This window comes from Procambarus clarkii, chromosome 49 (genome assembly GCF_040958095.1).
Source record: "Procambarus clarkii isolate CNS0578487 chromosome 49, FALCON_Pclarkii_2.0, whole genome shotgun sequence".
Classification (NCBI taxonomy): domain Eukaryota; kingdom Metazoa; phylum Arthropoda; class Malacostraca; order Decapoda; family Cambaridae; genus Procambarus; species Procambarus clarkii.
Genome location: NC_091198.1, coordinates 26,001,824 through 26,010,839, shown reverse-complemented (window position 1 = coordinate 26,010,839; position 9,016 = coordinate 26,001,824). Strand labels below are relative to the sequence as shown.

The following is a 9,016-nucleotide window of genomic DNA, read 5'->3' as shown; positions in this document are numbered from 1 at the left end:
GCTTATTTGGGCACTCAGTTTCCACCTGTGTCCCCTTGTGCGTGTGCCCCTTGTGTTAAATAGCCTGTCTTTATCTACCCTATCAATTCCCTTCAGAATCTTGAATGTGGTGATCATGTCCCCCCTAATTCTTCTGTCTTCCAGCGAAGTGAGGTTTAATTCCCGTAGTCACTCCTAGTAGCTCATACCTCTCAGCTCGGGTACTAGTCTGGTGGCAAACCTTTGAACCTTTTCCAGTTTAATCTTATCCTTGACTAGATATGGACTCCATGCTGGGGCTGCATACTCCAGGATTGGCCTGACATATGTGGTATACAAAGTTCTGAATGATTCTTTACACATGTTTCTGAATGCCGTTCGTATGTTGGCCAGCCTGGCATATGCCGCTGATATGTGTGTGTGTGTGTACTCACCTGTTTGTGCTTGCGGGGGTTGAGCTTTGGCTCTTTGGTTCCGCTTCTCAACTGTCAATCAACTGGTGTACAGATTCCTGAGCCTACTGGGCTCTATCATATCTACATTTGAAACTGTGTATGGAGTCAGCCTCCACCACATCACTGCCTAATGTATTCTATCCGTTAACTACTCTGACACTGAAAAAGTTCCTTCTAATGTGTCTGTGGCTCATGTGGGTACTCAGTTTCCACCTGTGTCCACTTGTTCGCATTCCACGTCCGCGTTGTGTGTGTGTGTGTGTGTGTGTGTGAAAGGGGGGGGGGGACTTCAGGAAAATCATTAATAATTTTTTTCAGATTTGATTTTGTATATTTTATTAATAAAATTAGTTTAATTGGTTATTACATAATGGACTCATAAACAACGACAATTGCATACCAATATTTCATCTCAGGCTGGTTGACGTGACCATTATAACATGTGTAAATTTAACAATACTACAATAGTTTTTTTAATTAATTTATAACTGTTCGAATTATTTCACAGAGGCCAAACATGTGTGCAAGTATATATAAACATGCAAGTATATATAAACATGGAAGTATATATAAAACATTAGTAAGCTACACAATATGTATGGAGACTAAACCACACACCTGAAGATGAGGAGACGTCATCTCCTCATCTTCTGGTGTGTGGTTTACTCTTCATATCTTCAGCCACGTTATTGTGACTCATCGTCTGCAATATGAATGAATTATGTTTGGATAAAAATAAATAATTATATACAAATTAATAAAAAAACTTTAAAAGAGACGTATATTTGTGTATTGCATAGATGTTAGAGACATTGATTTATGTAATTTGGAAGTATGTCAGCAATACCACTTTTAATCCTACATATGTAGGAAATAGTGACGTACCACCTCTGGTTCAACTGTAGGGACCCATAGCCTTGGGGAAGGGAATATATATCCTTACGAATCTCCACAACGAGGTGCTGAAAAAGGAAAACTCGCTGCTCTAGGGTATCTTTGTTGCTTCGATAATCCTGGAACCTAGGTTCCTGAGAAAACTCCTTCCAATTTCTCCCCATGGACCACAGGCCTCGGATCCTATAGGAGGAGAGTGGCAACGGTGGTCTATTTCACTGTATTTATTTAATTTGAAATTTCCTGAGTGTGGCAGCCGCATATTTTCTTTGGGCTCGAACTTGCTATTAGTGATCACCAGTTCGTCACTACTAATTCTCCCACGACTTCTCTAGAAGAATTGTAACTTAGAAATCCAAGGATTGGCAAGCTATTTGAACTTTTAACCAGTTTTACACAATTCCTGGGAACTCCCACGGATGGAGCAGATATGATTTATTTTACCCATGCACAACTTCTTCCTTATTTCATCATAAAGTAACATTTTTATTACATATGCAATGATAGTGAGTATAATAATAATAATAGCTCTCCTCCATCGTCCATGGACTGGTACAGATTCCCTTTTCCCCACCAGACCTGTGTTTTCTGCACATATTTTTTGAGCCACTGTTTGCCTCATAGTGATTTACTGGCTCAATGATCGACATTTTGAACAAAGAATTACACATGGCATCTGATATAACAAAAATTATTTCAACATCATGACCATAGATATTTTCTGTGCCGTTGAACCTGCGCGCGTCGGTAAGGAAATAATCATCTCCACTGTTGGGATCTCTGTACCAGGGTCCTCCGAACCTGTGCGGGTCATAGCGCTCCAGGGGAAGGTCTTGAGTTGTTATCAGGAGTCTTGAGGCACTTTTAGTTCTAAATTCAACAACTTCGACGAAATAGATGTTGAAATTATGTAGCATCTTCAGTAAATGCCAGAAATTGGCCTTAAGGCTCACATTTCCATACCAGTTATTCTGCCCATTATCTGGGACGTCAATACCATACCAGAGGCCCTTCAAGCCAGGAAGATATGGCAACCCAGGTAGATTTTTCGTCAGATGTGTGTGTGTTCTTTCTGTTAAGGCATTTGGAATCATTTGTTCCTTCCTCCACACTTCATCAAAATCGTCCCAGTGCATAGTTCTTACTACATTTTCAAAAGAACAATATGAATTCGTGCTATCACGTGCGAGCGAGTAAAGAGAAGATGGTTTCCAGCAGGTGTAGGATGGGTAGCTATCACGAACCTCACAGAGAATCTTGTCCTTAAATTCTGCCATTATTATTTTCAATCTTTTTGAATGATGCTTCAACTGACTGGGTTAATACCACGAAATTCTGATCTGGAAACATAAGAATAAAAGTTAGAAAATTACTCGTACTTGCACAAATATTAAGATTCAGTTCATTAAGTTCATTAGTTTTTCAATCGTACATGTAAAGAAGATGAGAAACGCTTCTAAGCATCAGACCATTAATAAAAAATGAATTTTGGAGAATTGATATTTTCATTACCACCGACAGTGAAGAAAAACATAAAAAATATTGAAAAAATTAAAATTTGTGTTAGAATTATTAATCTTACTTACACACATATATATATATATATATATATATATATATATATATATATATATATATATATATATATATATATATATATATATATATATATATATATATATATATATATATATATTTTTTTTTTTTTTGACAATGTCAGACCACGGAGGAAAATGAAACAGAAATTTCCATAAGTACTTTCGTATATTAAATACATCTTCAGAAGGATGTATATTAAATACATCTTCCTTCTGAAGATGTATTTAATATACGAAAGTACTTAAGGAAATTCCTGTTTCATTTTCCTCCGTGGTCTGACATTGTCACATTCTTAATCACGTGTTTATTTTCGTGATATACACACATACATATATTTATATATATATATATATATATATATATATATATATATATATATATATATATATATATATATATATATATATATATGCGAACAAGCCTGAATGGTCCCCAGGACTATATGCGAATGAAAACTCACACCCCAGAAGTGACTCGAACCCATACTCCCAGAAGCAACGCAACTGGTAACTACAGGGCGCCTTTATCCGCTTGACCATCACGGCCGTCAAAAGGAAGTGATAGCCGAGGCTATTTGAGCCACTTCCCCGACGGCAACTCGGATGGTAATCTTGGGCATAGCATTTCACCAAATCACCTCATTCTTTGGGGCACACGTGAGGAACACAAATGCGAAACATTTGAATGAGGTGATTTGGTGAAATGCTATGCCCAAGATTACCATCCGAGTTGCCGTCGGGGAAGTGGCTCAAATAGCCTCGGCTATCACTTCCTTTTGACGGCCGTGATGGTCAAGCGGATAAAGGCGCCCTGTAGTTACCAGTTGCGTTGCTTCTGGGAGTATGGGTTCGAGTCACTTCTGGGGTGTGAGTTTTCATTCATATATATATATATATATATATATATATATATATATATATATATATATATATATATATATATATATGCGAACAAGCCTGAATGATATATATATATATTCATATATATATATATATATATATATATATATATATATATATATATATATATATATATATATATGTGTATATATATATATATATATATATATATATATATATATATATATATATATTTATATATACACACACCTTCCTTATCCTTCACCTCCCAGTCCTTCAGCACCTTCCCTTCACTACCTTCCTTACCCATCAACACCTTCCTTACCTTTCACCACTTTCCCTGCACTTCACCACCTCCCCTACCATTCACCACCTTCCCTTCCCTTCCCCACCTTCCCTACCTTTCACCACTGTCTCTACCCTTCATCACATTTCCTACTCTTCACTACCTTTCCTACCCTTCACCACCTTCCCTACCATTCCCCTACCCTTCACCACCTCCCCTACCCTTAACCACCTTCCCTACCCTTCACCACCTCCCCTACCCTTAACCACCTTCCCTACCCTTCACCACCTTCACTACACTTACTTCACCATATTCACTACCTTTACGGGCTTCCTTACCCTTCGCCGCCATTCTGTTGAACATAAAATGCCTAATGCATCTTTGTGATCAAAGAGTCTGATATATAACGAGATAGTTAAACAAAATTAGAAGGCTTGGAATGTTGACAGATCATGTTGGGGCAAAATTATAGGAAGTCTGGTTCCTAGTTCGCACACGGAAATACTGCCTTCCCCGACCAGGAGGCATAGCAGTCAGTCTACTCCCTCTATATAAACGAGGGACAATACACTCCCTCTATATGCACGAGGGACAACACTCTCCCTCTATATACACGAGGGACAACACTCTCCCTCTATATACACAAGGGGCAACACTCTCTATATACACGAGGAATAACACTCTCCCTCTATATACACGAGGGACAACACTCTCCCTCTATATACACGAGGGACAATACACTCCCTCTATATACACGAGGGACAACACTCTCCCTCTATATACACGAGGGACAACACTCTCCCTCTATATACACGAGGGACAACACTCCCTCTATATACACGAGGGACAATACACTCCCTCTATATACACGAGGGACAACACTCTCCCTCTATATACACGAGGGACAACACTTTCCCTCTATACACACGAGGGAGAACACTCTCCCTCTATACAAGGGACAACACTCTCCCTCTATACGAGGGACAACACTCCCTCTATATACACTAGGGACAACACTCCCTCTATATACACTAGGGACAACACTCCCTCTATACGAGGGACAACATTCCCTCTATATACACTAGGGGACAACACTCTCCCTCTATACGAGGGACAACACTCTCCCTCTATACGAGGAACAACACTCCCTCTATACGTGGGAAAACACTCCCTCTATATACACTAGGGACAACACTCTCCCTCTATACGAGGGACAACACTCCCTCTATATACACGAGGGACAACACTCTCCCTCTATATACACGAGGGACAACACTCTCCCTCTATATACACGAGGGACAACACTCTCCCTCTATATGCACGAGGGACAACACTCTCCCTCTATATACACGAGGGACAACACTCCCTCTATATACACGAGGGACAATACACTCCCTCTATATACACGAGGGACAACACTCTCCCTCTATATACACGAGGGACAACACTTTCCCTCTATACACACGAGGGAGAACACTCTCCCTCTATACAAGGGACAACACTCTCCCTCTATACGAGGGACAACACTCCCTCTATATACACTAGGGACAACACTCCCTCTATATACACTAGGGACAACACTCCCTCTATACGAGGGACAACACTCTCCCTCTATACGAGGGATAACACTCTCCCTCTATACGAGGGACAACATTCCCTCTATATACACTAGGGGACAACACTCTCCCTCTATACGAGGGACAACACTCTCCCTCTATACGAGGAACAACACTCCCTCTATACGTGGGAAAACACTCCCTCTATATACACTAGGGACAACACTCTCCCTCTATACGAGGGACAACACTCCCTCTATATACACTAGGGACAACACTCTCCCTCTATATACACTAGGGACAACACTCTCCCTCTATACGAGGGACAACTCTCCTTCTATATACAAGAGGGAGAAGCCTAGCCGACCTCTCACCGTAGTCAAAAGAGAACATGATAAACACCACAGGATAACTGGTAGCTGTTAACTGATACGTGTCCAACTGTGTTGTGATTCATACCTCGAACTGCGAGCAGCGGCGTCAACAGCCTGGTTGACCAGACCGCCAACCAAGAGACCGTACCGCGGGACATTGATTACCGGACCCAACACAGATTAATGAAAGAAGGCATTAGGCAGTGCATATACAGACCTCACCTCTCCGTATAGGTAAGTACTTATTAGTTCTTTAATAATTAAACAATAGTAGTTACAATATTTTTTTGTATATAAATACTTACTTATAAAGGAAACTTGTGCGGTCAACGGGATGAATGACTTTCTGTTGCGGCGACGAAGCCAGACGACGGAGAGTGAGAGTGACACGGGATCCTCGCCCTGCAGCGCCCAGGCTCAGACTGAGCCCAGAAGCAGACTCGGGACATATATATCGTATGGTCTTGCGAAACATGGTGCAATACCCGATGCTCGCTTCTTTAATGCTTGCTGCAATATTATGTTTGCTAGACTGGCATTATCTGTGTGAGCAGTTAGCTAATTATTGATAAAGTTTCGTTGAATGGTAAATACATTTATAGTCCCATTATCATTATGCTATTTTGAACAGGTTCCTACAGGATGTTGTGTGTATCTGGGTACTGGGGGCGTTGGTCTGGGGGCTGGTGCCGGGGCTGGGTACTGGCGGCGTGGTGGAGGGGGAGAGTGGGCGAGACAATATAGTAGTCATGTAGAGAGAGTTGAAACTTACCTATCAGTACTTACCTATCAGTACTTACCCTATCAGAACTTACCGATCAGTACTTACCCTATCAGTACTTGCCTATCAATACTTAACCTATCAGTACTTGCCTATCAGAACTTACCTATCAGTACTTACCCTATCAGTACTTACCTATCAGTACTTGCCTATCAGTACTTACCCTATCAGTACTTACCCTATCAGTACTTACCTATTAGTATTTATCCTATCAGTTAATTTTTTTAAATTAAATTTTGCCCCGAGTGGCGAGTTTATTGGGCAGCGCCACTCATCTTGTGAGTGGACACACCGCCAAGGCAGCATGTACAACACTCCCCAATAGGAAGAAAACCAGCTGGGTTCATCCTGTCACTTGTACCCAGACACAGCTGGGACTTGCTTAACTGTCTGAAGCGAACAGCTCATCAAAAGAGAAGATTAACATCTATCAACCCTTAAAAGCTTACGTTATCTTGCGGGTGCAAAATGGGGAAATCTTTTAAGAACAGTATCAATATTTGACAAATAGTGTTTTCCTAACTCAAACAATGTGGGGTTTATTATTCTGCACATATTTCTGATTTCTCTCAGGTGATCACATTCACGTAGATAGTGGTCAAGGCGGTGTCCATCACTCTCACCAAAGATTCTGCAACTTCGCTGATCAACTGTTGTTTCCATTCCATATCTCCATGGATATTTGCATCCAAGACGGATTCTCGCTATTACTGATTCTCTCCCTCGTCCTCCTCCTCTTCGGCCATAATGATTGGGATTGCCAGCTGCAACCATGTTGTACCATCGTACAGATTCGCTGGTTTGTGCTTCTATCCTCCTTTCTTCAGTTACCTTATCACGGCGATGTTGCCTGACAATACCTCTAATTTGTCTTGGGTATGAAGTATTCAATACGGTCTCCTTCAGCGCCTTCAGCAGCCAGCACATCTGCTCGTTCATTCCCACATATCCCAACATGGGAGGGGATCCACAGAAACTTGATGACTCTTCCCTGATTGGTAAGTACTCTCACAGCTCTCTTAATTTCAGCAACTATTGCAAGATTTTCTGGCCGATTTTTACTTAGGCTTTGTAGTGCTGCTTTTGAATCGGTGCAAATCACTGCACCATTAGTGTTCCGTTTAAGAAGACTTAGCGCCATAACAATGGCAGTTAGCTCTGCTTGCGTTGAAGAGGCATAGTTCTCAATACGTGCTTTTTCTTCATTTCTGCGTTGGAAAGTATTGTCCTTGATTACCGTGTATGCTGCACCAGCCCTGTTATTGACAGGATTAGATGACCCGTCAGTGTAGATTTGATCTAGTTATTCTCCGGCTTCTTTATAAATTTCCTCGAGATACTTGTGCCTCATTTCTTGTGGTAACATGTTGGATTTTTTCGTTGCCATTTCATTGATGATGATCTTGCATGAGTCATCCTCCCAGGGAGGTAACCTCTCTACAGGCAGGAGCTTACGGGCTTGCTCAAGCAGGTGAAGCTCTTCGAGGTAGCAGACTGATCTGTGATGCCATTTTTTGCTTCTCCTGTTTCCCCCTGAAAGTAGCACAGAGCTCAGTTTTTTCTTAGCAATATCATTGTAATGGGGATCTCTGGCTATCCTAATTGCAAGCTTAGCATTCAGCTCCTGAATTCTGCTTTTAACACTGGGAAGGACAACTCCTCTCGTAGATTAAACGTTTTGGCAGTTCTTGGAACTCCAAGAATGATTGTCATGGCTTCATTTTGAATGCTTTCAAGCCTTTTCATATCGCTTTGGGAGTAGGTGCACAGAGCTGGTGCGGCATAGTCTATGACGGAGCGCACATAGGCTGTGTACATCATTTTAAGCACGGCAATAGAGGCTCCATGTCCATTCCAGGTCATAGCTTTCAGTGCCCTGAAAGCTATGAAAGCAACACCTACCTATCAGCCCTGAGTCGACTTTTGCATGTTCCTATGAGTTGATTGAGCTCCTCTTTCTTCCCCTTGTTAGAGCCGACAGTGACGCCAAGATACCGATAGTGGTTAACCCATTCAAGTGTTACACCATTAATTTGCAGTTCTTCATTTGCTCTCCGCTTGTGATGGGAGTATGCCTTCGTCTTGTTTGTGGAGAGAGTGAAACAGAGCTCAATACACTTCCTTCCAAGGAGTTCAATGGACTGTTCAATTTTTCCCAAGGTGGGAGCTTGTATTAGGACATCATCTGCATATCCCACTTGTTGTGTTCCTTCCGGAAAATCAATATTTGCA

At 41.3% G+C, this 9,016-nt stretch overlaps 1 long non-coding RNA gene across 1 annotated transcript; it reads right to left on the bottom strand.

The window, feature by feature from the left end:
* Positions 1-753: 753 nt before the first annotated feature.
* Positions 754-6,494, bottom strand: LOC138351359 (uncharacterized). The gene is made up of 2 exons (XR_011222451.1): positions 6,309-6,494; positions 754-2,668 (listed from the first exon to the last, which is right to left on the bottom strand). It is a non-coding gene; the product is annotated as an uncharacterized lncRNA (long non-coding RNA).
* Between the last annotated feature and the right edge of the window lie 2,522 nt (positions 6,495-9,016).